Genomic DNA, 13296 nt, shown 5'->3' on the forward strand with positions numbered 1-13296 from the left:
GATTTAGCTGGGACAAGTCACAGTATATACCAGCTGATTTAGATATAGAAAGACTATAAGTTCTGTAAGTTCTGCAGTAATTACTCCTAGCATACCCTTACCACTTCTTAGATCATACCGGGAACTGTAGTTTTACATGGTAAAAACATCTTTAGTGCTTTCTTCTTATTTGCAATTGGTATATTTGATTATTACTGGAAATAATTTTCTGCAATGTGCTACACCACTGACATCTGTTACAACAGGCAAAAAAAAACAAAAAAAACTTAAAGGAGGACTCCCGGGACAGGACCCCGGCTCTCTCAGAGAGAAGTGTGCGTTGCCTACAGTCATTTCTATGAAAGTGCTGGTGTTTTTTGAGTGCTGTACTTGGGTCTTTCCGGCACTCCCATAGAAATGTAAGGAGCACATGTCGCCTGCAGCAAGTGCTCCACACTGAGCGCCGGGTCCAATCTCAGTGGAGGGTCCCAGTGCTCGGACCCCCTGTGATCAGCTATTTATCCCCTATCCTGTGTCCCCTATCCTATTTTTGTTGGATATCTCCTTTAAGTGGGTGTTGGGGGTGTGTGGCTTTTATGGGGGGACACCAACCCTAGCAATGTCACAACTTATATTAATTGTATAAAGGCCACTATAACAATATTGTGCCACTTACTCCATCCTTTCCATTTATTACACACTATAATGTGAAACATAAAGAATAATTCCATCTAAGGCATTACAATTTAGAATTGATACATGTATTCTGATTATAAGCTTACCTGTCTTTAATAATATTATATCTTGTACTTTCATAGAAATTGCTGGTGGGAGTGCTGAAACACTGGACCATCAGAAGATTGTAATCATAGATAGGGTCTTCAATGTAGACTTTCACAAATAACAATGATTTAGTTGAGATTTCAACAGGGGACTGAGTATATTGGTTTTTGTACGCAATGTCTTCGTAGAGAGCCATTTTCACCTTGAATTTTCCAACGCCATTAATTTCTATGTATGATATGCTATGGGGAAAAAAACAAAATGGTCTATAGTAATAAAAACAAACATCTTTTTTACCATATACTACAAAAATGTTGCAGATCACAGACATTGGCCCTGATTTACTATTGTAAACCCGACCTGTTTTGTCGGGTTCAGTGCCAGAAATTCTGTCTGCACCAGAAATTGTGCCAGAATTTGTGCCAGAATAAAAAAAAAAAAAAATAAAAAATAAAAGACTATCAATTTTACTGTGAAAACCCTAAAGGGGACGTGGCCATCTGGTAAAGGGGCGTGGTCACTTAAAATTTGGCGTGCCCCTGACATTTTTGAAAAATCTCAACATATTTACTGAGGTTTCCACAGAAATTGTGGTGAATTTGAGCTGAGCAAAACCCGACAGATCAGAGCATGTGTAAAAAAAAAAAGCAAAATGTAGTGAAACATTATTAAATACAATGGAAAAATATCTGTTGGGGAAAAAAAAACACACACACAAAAAAAAAACAACACTCCACTCTTAGTAAATCAGGGTCATTGTGGTTGTAAGACTTTAGTGGTGATACTGGCAAGACATCATTTGACCACAGAGGCCATCATTTCCAAATTATAAACTGGGACCACCATAGCTTTGGAAATAGAGCAGCAGGGGATTTAAAAAAAAAAAAAAAAGAGGGAAGCTTATTTTTATTTCACAAGAGCCTTTCTCCATTTTCTCTACACTGTTTCTAAGTCCCTTTTTTTGCTTCCAATCCCCAGATTGTTCGAGGGCATTTTTTGCATCTATTATACAACAAAATACATGCCATTTTTTCCCCCAATAAGTGTATTTTTTTTAATATTCCAATTAAAAAGTGTTCCAAAAAAATTAAATAAAATACATGACGTCATTTATTCTGTGCGTATTCTGCTTAAAAAAAAAATGTCTCGACCCTTATTAAAATACATGGTTTAATGCTTGAAAATATGTTGAAGAAATCTGAGGCTACCCAAAAATGTAATTTTCTAGGCTGCATCATATTACATGTTTTCAATTACCTTAAAGGAAACCTGTCACCTGTTGTATGCTGCCCATACTTCAGTTAGCATGAAACAGATGCAGTGAGTGGGGTCCCGATATACTAGGATTTCTCTGAAATGTCTAAGCGTTTCAGAGAAAATCAAAGTGTTCCAGGACCCCACTCACTGCATCTGTTTCATGATGCCCATGGTTTGGTTGAGCCCATGGTTGAGCATAAAACAGATAACAGGTTCCCTTTAAACAAGTCTTTGTAGCATCAAGAGGTCTATTGTATTCTAGATTCAGAACATGTAACTGTGCAATAAAATGGTGGTGACCCGGAAGGGAAGTCAAGGAGCTACTAGACTACTCAGCATGCAGAAACAGCTTTGCAACAATCTATTAAGATACTTTTCTCACCTCACATCAGGCCACACAACTTGTGGAAGGGAGGCATTATAGTCAAGAGGATATAAACAGCTGACATTGAGAACAAATAGCTCCCTGTAGATAACTCCAGTTGGCGGAAAGTAGACCTGATTTTCATATGTTCCATATTTTTCATCAAGCTGTAAGGTATATTAGATGTCATTAGAAGTAGATTCATAATAATGAACCTATCACATTACTCACTATTGTTCATTATTTCCAATCTTCACTGAAACTTATTGGCCCAATGGCTTATATTCATGTACTAAATGTAGATCTAAGTCAATAACCCTACATCATCTACTTTAGTTGTCTTCATGTACATTCCAAACCATGCAACATATAAGTCTTAATAATTTTTGGGTCAGATTTGCAAGACATATGAAAAAAAATAAAACTAAAAAAAGAATATTGGCAGGTGAACTATGGTCTGCTCTGGTAGAACTAGAAAGATGAGCTAATTTTATGGTAATGTCTTGGCTTGTCTACTAGTGACAGCAGCTGACCTGTGACAACCTGTCCATCACTCATGAAGTTATTGTTAGTCCACTGTACCACTAGTGACCTTTGTGCTTTAAGGGGTACTCCACTGGCCAGCATTCAGAACATTTAGTTCCAGAACGCTGTGTGTGCGCTGCGGGAGTCGACCACGCCCCTTTGTGACATCAGGCCCTCTCACGCCCCCTTCCATAGTCTTGCATTGAGGGGGGCGTGGCATGATGTCATAAGGAGGTGTGGCCGACCCTCACAGAGTGCACACAGCTTTCAAAACTAAATTTTATGAACGCTGGAGTACCCCTTTAACTTAGAGGTGATCTCTGTATCACTGGGCATACAGATTCAAACAGGATCCAAGGCATCAAAGAAAGTAGTAAAAAAATCAAGTTCCATTATTCCATAACAAACAAGTTACATCCTTAGCGGCAATGTTTTTGCCTCTAGTATTGAAGATATGCTCCAAGTAAATGCTGTTTACCTGCAATACCAGACACATTCTATAGACAGGTGTGGTGCTGTTTTGAAAAGAAAGCAGCCATGTACTTCTACTCCTGTGCAAACACTTTAATGTGCAAGTTTTGTAAAAAATGGAAAGACTAGGTAATATGTGCAAAAGATCATGGAAAGAATAAAATTGATGCATACTATACATAAAGTGTGGATAAACAAAAGGGTTTACAAACATTTAACAAAAAAACTATAAGAAAAAAAAATTCTGTTAAATTTTTGGGAAACACTGCTATATATCCAGGGCGCTCTGCCTAAAGGCAAAATAGGCAGCTGCCTAGTGAGCACTCTTGATGGGGGCGCCCCTCTGCCCCACAGCAATAAAGCACGCACCCATCCAGCAAAAACAGAGCCACCCCAATAGTAAAGTGATTACATGAGGAGGAGGTTTGCTACAGTATGTCACCCCAGTAGTAAGGAGATTACATGATGAGGGGGTTTGTTACAGTGTGTCACCCCAGTAGTAAGGTAATTACATAAGGAGGAGGTTTCTTACAGTGTGTGACCCTAGTAGTAAGGCAGAGCATGTCAAAGGTTAGAGCCAATGGGCGGGGTTAAGGGGCGGCAAAATTAGCTCTCGTCTAGGGTGGCAAAAATCCTTGCACCAGGCCTGTATATATCTTATGACTAATGCCATTAAGAAATCTATCCGGCATCAACATTGAGGCCCTGGATTAATCTGGACTGTCCTATTCATATGAATGGGATCAGTTCTACAGTTCCCTCTGCCTTCTACAGTCCTGAGGGAAACACAGCTAGATCGCTGGATAAACTGTGTGTGAAGGGGGCCTAACTATGTGATATAAGAGAACCTAGAGGATCGAGCCATGCAGAAGATTTTTATTAAAAGTTTTTATTTTCCACATTTTCTACACTGATGCATTGTACTTACGGTAAGTCCTGTTCCACACACATCTTTGCCAAGAGGCCATGCGACATACATGTATTCATCATCGTATTTAAATCCAGTGCACCTTCTGTCGCGAAGGTGAATTTTTGTATAGTCAATACCTTTATCATTTAATGTCTGTATCTTGAGTGTCAGTGATATGTTCTCAAACGAACATACCAGGTCGGAGCAAAAGTTATCTTAAAGAAAAAAATAAAAGAGAAACAATTAGCATACACAATTAAAAACATTTTTATTTACATTCCTAAGTGTCCTTTGGCAGAACAGAATGGGTTAAAGTTCATTGCCCTGAATTTGCCAGAAGAGATAACCAGTGCAATAAAAACAAACAATTAACCAATAAACACAAAGACGCATAAAAAGGTGACACAAGAAACAGACATAAAGATATTACCCTTCATTCATTCTTACATTAGGATGGACAGAGTTTGTAGTGCAACAGCCATCTTGTTACCCCTAGCTTCTGCCCCAGGGAGGGTCTACTCTTGCAGCCAATTCACACTAAAATCGGCAGAAAATTAAAATCCCCACCAGCTTGAGCCTAGCTGCTCATCCACTGTATCGGGGCAGCAGGGCTATCTGGCTTATAATGTAAAACTTTATATTTTTCTATTTTCCTGCTAGTTCTGTGAAGATCTAGTGGCCCATAAGCTTTCATATTCTTTTCCTATGTAAATGCTTACGATAATCATCATTATCTGATATACATTGGTTAACCTACTGCTGGTCATTGTGAAGTGGCTGATAATGTAGGTTCTGCTAGTTTCTGTTCTTGTAGGTTATTGTTAGTATCCTGCTGCGTGGCTATCATAGTCACTGAGATGGACTACTTTGTGCAAGTCTTCTATTGCCATATTACTTTATGCCTGCTATCCAGGTATTGGTTACTGTAAAATGTCCTTATGCACCGTTATGCTATTCTGGTCTGTAGGTCCAACATGTGTTTTAGGATCATGTTAAAATACAGATACTTTGCATGCTTGGTCATTTTGAAGTACCATTGCACTACATTAGTCAGAGAAACTGGGAAGTGCTATAGTTAAAGGGGTATTGAAAAGAGGGTTTATGTAGGTTCTTGATTCAAGGCAGTGTACAAACTTGCATGTGAGATGACAAGTCCTAGCAAAATCCCTCAAAAGTGGATATTCCTGTGCTAAAAAAAAATAATAATATTTTTTTATTAAAAGGAGTCTTCACTATTATCAGACTCTATTGATTAATTGGCTAAAAGTTTTAGGGTATGTGTACACGCCATTAATTCAGCATCTATGCAGAATTCATGTGGAATTCCTTCGGAATTTCAATATGAATTCTGCATGAATACTCTGTTCACAGGAAAAAAGTGATTTTAATACACTGCTTAAGTAAAATTTTGTGAGGAATTCGCATGATATCTGCATTTAGTGGAGAAAAAAAAGTCCCATTGACTTCAATGGGCTTCTGGTTCAGAATTCAGAAAACAGAGCTTCTCCGTGCCCTCATGTGTGAACATGGCCTTACTCTACTGCAGTTACTTTCTCCAGGTTAGCATTATCCATTCTGCTGGCCAAAGCTTTAAAGGGGTATTCCGGCCCCAAGACATCTCATCCCCTATCCAAAGGATAGGGGATAAGATGGCTGATCGCGGGGGTCCCGCCGCTGGGGACCCCCGCAATCTAGCATGCAGAACCCACCTGTAAGCACTGCAGGAAGCGTTGGAGGCTCTCAGAGTTATGCCTCCCAACCACAGGGACGGAGTATCGTGACATCACAACTCCTCCCCCATGTGATGTCCCACCCCACCCCATCAATGCAAGTCTATGGGAGGGGGCGTGACGGCCGTCATGCCCCCTCCAATAGACTTGCATTGAGTAACGCTATCAAAAGAGCTTTATGGATGAATCTATGGATGAAGGGAGATGCAGAAAAAATAATTTTTACACCTTCCCTTCGGTCCTAAGCATAAAGAAATTTTAAAGGACTTAAGTAGGGAAAATGGGTTGGCTTTTCCAGAAACATCCAGAAAAGAAGTATCCAGAGCTCATCCAAGATGAAGGAGCTCCCCCAGATTCAAGAGAATGCCCAGATATGACAGATCTAGTTTTTTCAAGACAAAAGGAGGAATGCAGGGTCTTCAGCTGCTGCTAAAGGCAAGCCGTCTGGAAAAAAGAAATATTTATGATACCATATTACTCCTTGTAAAAGATGAAATCAGGTTAAAGGACTTTTTTTCAACATGGTTCCAGACGACAAATGGATTCTATCAGTCATCAAACAGGGATAAATGTTGGAGCTCCTTAGAACTCTACCAGGCAAGTTTTTCTACACTCCTCCCAAGACCCTCCCTGAAAGAAATTATATGAAAATGCACAGTAGAATGGGTTCCAAGTCAACAACCCAATTCAGGATATTTGAGAACTTTTTCTACCAAAGTGACACAGGAAATGAAGACTGGTTATTGATTTAACCTGTCTGAACAGGTACATCGAAAAGTAACAAAATGGGGAACATTAAGTCTATGGGGGAGATTTATCAAAACCTGTGTAGAGGAAGAGTGGTGCAGTTGCCCATGGCAACCAATCAGATTGCTTCTTTCATTTTTGAAGAGACCTGTTAAAAAGGAAAGAAGCGATCTGATTGGTTGCTTTGGGCAACTCAGCAACTTTTCCTCTGCACAGGTTTTGATAAATCTCCTTCAATATTTCTAATGCAGGATCCACAAGATTAAATGGCTACTCGAGATCTATCTATGTGTATCTCTAGGTTCTTATATATCATCTATACAGGAAATACCTCAGATTTGCAATCAAGATAGGCAACTTAGAATGGCATCTACAATTCCCCTGCCTGTGTCCCACCCATAGGGTATTCACAAAGATGGTGGTCGTCTTCTCAGCAGCTTTTTGTCTGCAGGGGATTCATTTAGTAATATATTTAGATGACTGGTGGGTAAAGGTGTCATTTAAAGAAATCCTCTTTTCCCACATTTCCAAAACAATCAAGTTTCTACAAGCTCATGGGTTTATTATTAACATCAACAAATCTCATCTCATGCCAAATCAGAAGAATCTGTTTTTGAGGTTTTATGATAAACTCAGTCACCACGAAGATTCATCCTTCTCTGGGGAGGGAAAAGACAATAACAATTCGACAAGTGATGAGTGTGCTGGACAGCCTCTCCTCGACAATCAATGCTGTACCATAGGCAAAGGCTAATGTAAGCAGGTTGCATTCAAAGATCCTGACATCTTAGAACAGGTCTTAGAGCTTGCTGGACAATGCTCGTTGGCTTCCAACCCCAGTCTGGAATGGCTCAATTCTGGTCGATTTCTAGAAGGGAAGAAACTGCTATATACTCAAAAACTTATGCTTCAGCTCATGGTGGGGGAGCATATGTTGGACATCAATGAACACAGGGCCAATGGTCTCGGGTGGAGAAGATAATCTCCTTAAACTTGAAGGAATTAAGAGCTGTGAAGTTATCTTTGCTTTACATCTCCCCTTGACACAGAGGTGCTTATAGGATTGGACAACCCCACATTTTTCTACAAGCAAGAGGGAAACCAGATCCTTTTTGCCAGTCCTTTTTGAAAGCATGTACGGACATTTTTCAATGTGCAGAAGTGAAAATGAGAGGACTTTCAGTTATACCTCTCAAAGGGATTCTGAACATGGAGGCAGATATGCTCAGTTTAGAATCTCTTCATCGAGGAACTACTACAATATTTTAGCAACAAAAAAATCTAAAGATCTTAAGAGAAGGTCAAGTGGGAGAATCCTCAAGCGATATTATTTCTTCAATTCAGGCCGAGTAGAGCCTGATTCTTGCTGGTAATATCCATCTCTCGCAACATATTTTAGCACATTTCCAAAGTACCAGATCTACTGATATAAAAAGGCATGCCATATCAAGACATCAAGTCGTTGACTTGACTGTATGAAAGGTGAACAGGAAAAGCTCAGAAGCAGAGGTCTTACAGATTATGTAATTCCAACATTAAACAGTGCCAGTAAGCAAGTAACAAGAGAGTCTTATTCTAGAATTTGAAAACTGTTTAATACACTTTTATCCTCTAAAGGAGTAACAATTTATTTCCTCCTTAAGCTTCTACAGTCTGCAGAAGGGCCTCAAGAAAGGTACATTGAGGATGCATTTTACAGCCATTAATTACTACGTCTAGAAAATTCTCTAAAGAACCACTAATAAAGCGACTCTGCAAAGGGGTCAATATCTGGACCGAAATCCACAATCCTATTTTATCCTAGGATCTCTTCATGATGTTAAAATCCTTAACCACTCATCTATTTGAGATTCTACAGACTGCAGATTAAAAATGTTTCACTTGGAAGGAACTTTTCCAAATAGCAATTCGCCATATTAGTGAACTTCAGGCTTTATCTTGCCAGCAGCTGTACTTGAGAGATCTCTGAGACCATACAAGGATTTATACCAAAGATCTACTCCTCAAAATTTTTATTCCTGGTGTCTGTAGGCAGCACAAGCTTTCCACCCCATTAAACATTTTGCTGTGTGATGACTCTGTGGTCTGTTTCCAGTGTCACCTATTTATGCACCTGTGTTTATTATATTTTATTTTGTGCTGATTGTCTCTTCTGCATTGTTTAAGGGAATTAACTTTAACCCATTCCGTGCTACCTACAGACTCCATGAATGACCAGTTTAAGGTAAGACAAAATTTATGTTCATACTATAGATTTTAAGTAGAACTGTCTTTATTTGTTTATTTTTATGATCATCAAAAGCTTCCTTGTGTTCCAGTAGCTTCATCCTGCTTCCAAACCAGCCCTACTTGCTAGCAGTTTAAAAAGGGGGGTGATATCCACAGAGATGCTTTAAACTGATTGGTATGCAAAAATGGGATTTTTCAGACTCCATGAGTTTCTATGGGGAAAATTTACACCTAGTTGAAATCTGATGGGGCATTAGGCAGGCACAGAACAAGTACAGAACTGTGATACTGTTATGTGCATGATCACTTTCCTATGTAACACTGTATGCTGATCAGAGTTACATTATTACATGATATATTTTATCCAATGTTTACCATACCTGTTTCACTGCAAATTGAGCGAACTGTGTAAAAAGATGAAAAATAATTTTTAGAAGCTTTATTTCACATTTTTAATACATATCTACAAACAAAATATATGGTACAATAGCAGGAAAGGCATTAAATCTAGGAGTAATTTAGTTTTTCTAAAATTAAAATACATGTAACTGTGTCCTTGAGTTCTGTCAAGGACCATGGGCTTATTTTGTACTGTGTTATGGTATGGCTGGCCAAACGACATGACTGATCATAAACCGCTCTCTCTCCTAAATCCTGCATAAACATGCAAGTTCCTTATGCAAGTTCCTTGGTATATGTTTGCATAGAGGGTGGTACAGATAGGCCACAACACCAACAGGGAGCTGGCTTGTCAGGCTAAACAAGAAGAAGCCAAACCCCCGCTGTTGTCTCAGGCCGCACAGGATCCCAGGAAAGGCGTTAGACAACAGTAATATAGTGCAGAGAAATGCTGAACCTGGGGGGGGGGGGGGGGGGGGAGTTAGTGGCGTGAAAATACAAACATGGAGACCATCCCCCCTCGACAGGTAACACAAGTAAACATACAAAATATGTAACTTGAGGGGAACAATACTTAAAAGCATCAGGAGCACAATATTCAAAAGTAAAAAAAAAAAAAAAAAAAAAAATACAGAATACCCCTTAACATCAAAATTAAAAGATGTTTAGGTGAATAAATTGGGCAGCACATAGGCTCAGTAGTTTACTCAGTTGTAGCACTGTTTTTTGCATGTTCCCCCCTATATTTGTGTTGACTTTCTCAGAGGACTGTGGTATTGTCCCACACTCCAAAACATAGTGATAGGCTAATGTGGAATTTACATTGTCGGCCCCATTGGGGACAGCAAGTCATGACTACAAACAAATCAATTATTATTATTTGTTATAGACTGCAATTTCAATATGACAGGTTTCCTTTAAAGGAAACAGATGTTTTATTTATTTATTTATTTATTTATTTTTTACCCCCCCCTGTCTATGTGCCATAACGTTTGGATTTTTCTATTGATGTATCTTTATATGGACCAGGTTTTATTTTTAAGTGGCATCTTGTCATGTCTTTTCCTTGCAGATTTTTGATATGGTTATGCATTGAATGAAATCTACTGTGAAAATCCATTCCAAAATCAGCAACAAATTTCACTGCTACCAAAATGGGAATATTTGGTGTGGATTTTAGGCCAGTTTTGTAGCATAATTTTTACACTGTGTGTGCATTGTGAGTGCAACTGAAAGCATTCTTGACTGCCAGTGTAATACTAAGTGCCTCTGACAAGGCCTAATACTCATGGAAGACTTAGTTACATTGTTAACACATCAGCATCCATTGCTGACATCAGGCTTTTTAGATTCAAAGGTTGCTATGGACCACAGAATCTAAGGGGTTAAAGAACCAGTTTTGAAGGTTTTTCCAATTCCAGCCATTAGAGCAGGAACCTGCTGTCACTGGAGGTGGATTTGAAGACTATTTGCACCTTTGACCCCATATCCTGGGCCCCATTTGCACCACTCCATTCATCATCTCCTTCTCTTTGATAAGTGGAACGGCGCAAATGGGACCCAGGGGAGTTGCAAATAGTCTTGAATCCTACCTCCAGTGCAGTAAAACATTCATTTGCATATTGCAAGATTGTACTATATCTTGGGAATGGCTGAACAAATTGAGGTAAGGAACACATGGTTTACTCACGATCACCCACACTAACCACCTGTAAATTTAGGTTAGTGGGGTTGATCCATGTGTCAGTTTCCCTATACTAAAGCTTGATCACTGTATCAATTAAATATTCTACAACTTCCTGAAAGATGTTTTTTTTTTTATAAATTAGTTTGTGGTCAGTCATCTGAATAGAAACTCTAAGGGAGAAATGTATTTTCCCCATTATGCTGGTTTTTAAATGGAATTAAAAAAAAGTAGCAAATTTTAGTGGACTTATTTTGTGCATTTTACTGCACTTTCAAGAAATTGAGTGTTGCTTAGTGAGAAGAAGGGATGGCTACGTGGCCCCATCATGTAAACTATAATTTACACCAGAAATTGGGGGAAATTATACTGGAAATCTATACCAGCTGATAGCTGGAATAGATTCCAGTGTGTATTGCATGGACAATAAAGCTGCTCCAAATTTATTAAGAGGCCGCTTAATTAATGTAGGTGCATCTTTCTTCAGAGCATTTTGCCAATACTGGCACCTGTATGACACCAATATTAATACATTCCCTCCAAGGTATAACCCCCACCAATTATTACTCCTCCCCCCCCCCCCTCAAAAAAAATATTAAATAAAATGTTTTGTTTTCACATAGGTTAAAGGGGTACTCCACTGGGGGAAAAAAAATTAATCAACTGATGACAGAAAGTTAAACAGATTTGTAAATTACTTCTATTAAAAAAAATCTCAATCCTTCTAGTACTTATAAACTTCTGCATGCTCCACAGGAAGTTCTTTTCTTTTTGAATTTCCTTTCTGCCTTACCACAGTACTCTCTGCTGACACCTCTGTCCATGTCAGGAACTGTCCAGAGCACAAGAGGTTTGCTATGGGGATTTGTTCAGTTCCTAAAATGGACAGAGGTGTCAGCAGAGAGCACTGTGGTCAGACAGAAAGGAAATTCAAAAAGAAGAGAACTTCCTGTGGAGTATACAGAAGTTTATAAGTACTAGAAAGATTAAGATTTTTTAATAGAAGTAATCTACAAATAATTTTAACTTTCTGGCACCAGTTTATTAAAAAAAAAGTTTTCCAGTGGAGTACCCCTTTAAGCTGGAAAACCCCAGTTAAAGCATATTTTTCACCGGACATTGATGCTCATTCCAGTCTAAGCAGCTGAAAGGAACACTCTAATGAGAAAATACACATGTTCAGAAGAGATGGATTATGGACCCCCCCAAAAAAACACTGCATTTCCTCCTGCATTGATTTCAATGGGGAAAAAAACATGAAATATAAAATCTTATAAAGAAATCACTATTGTGAATACCATTGAGTATTGACATGTTTTAAAAGGCAAATTTGTAATATGCAAGAGAAAATATCTTACCGCCGTCTATGCCTAATGAAGTAGTCAAGCCTATGCTCAGAAGCAGCACCAAAGTCCCGGGAGCTGAATGCATTGCTCTGAAGTTTTGATTTGTTTTCTACAAAAAAAAACAACTATATATTAGGAGCAAAGATACACACAATAATCACTATACCCCATTAAGAAACTATTACAGCCCTATTTTCTTAATCTACTTACCTGATATGATCAAGTATGAAGGTCTCTGCAGGACTGACTTGCACTGGTGATGATGTTACTATTCCTTTATATAGTGAAGGAGTAAGTGATATCAACTTTTTTTTATTGTCATGTCATCGTCACCTGCTATTAAACATTCAAGCTCAGTTTTAGTTTAAGGTGTGACATAATACTTGACAAAAAATAAAATAATAAAATGAAGAAAACATTGGTAGCAAATTAAAAGAATGGCCTAACAAAGGCAAATATTTAACTTTTAGGGTAGAATAACTCTTTAGTGGTGAATTAAATGACATAGTTTCAACCTAATTTCCATGTAGCATCCACACTATAAATCAGCCCATGAGATGAGGACATCTTCATCTAAATTGTTTGACTGCTATATAACCATAAAGATTTATTGGGAAGAAAATAACTCTTGCTGCAATTTTGGTGTAGAACATTGGTGTGACAAGATATATGGTGTGACAAGGCTATACATGAGATGGTGTGAGAGATACCAAGGTGTTGGATATAGCATATATCACATGTGAATTTTTGTCAAGGTCAAGCAGTGCTGCAAATGAAACAAAAAGTTCAGAACTTATGTTGAATTAGCCACTTTTTTTCTGTCACCACCAGCCAACCATTCCATTAATGTCTGCTATTTTGCTACCCTCTTA

Source organism: Hyla sarda, chromosome 8 (genome assembly GCF_029499605.1).
Source record: "Hyla sarda isolate aHylSar1 chromosome 8, aHylSar1.hap1, whole genome shotgun sequence".
Taxonomy (NCBI): Eukaryota; Metazoa; Chordata; class Amphibia; order Anura; family Hylidae; genus Hyla; species Hyla sarda.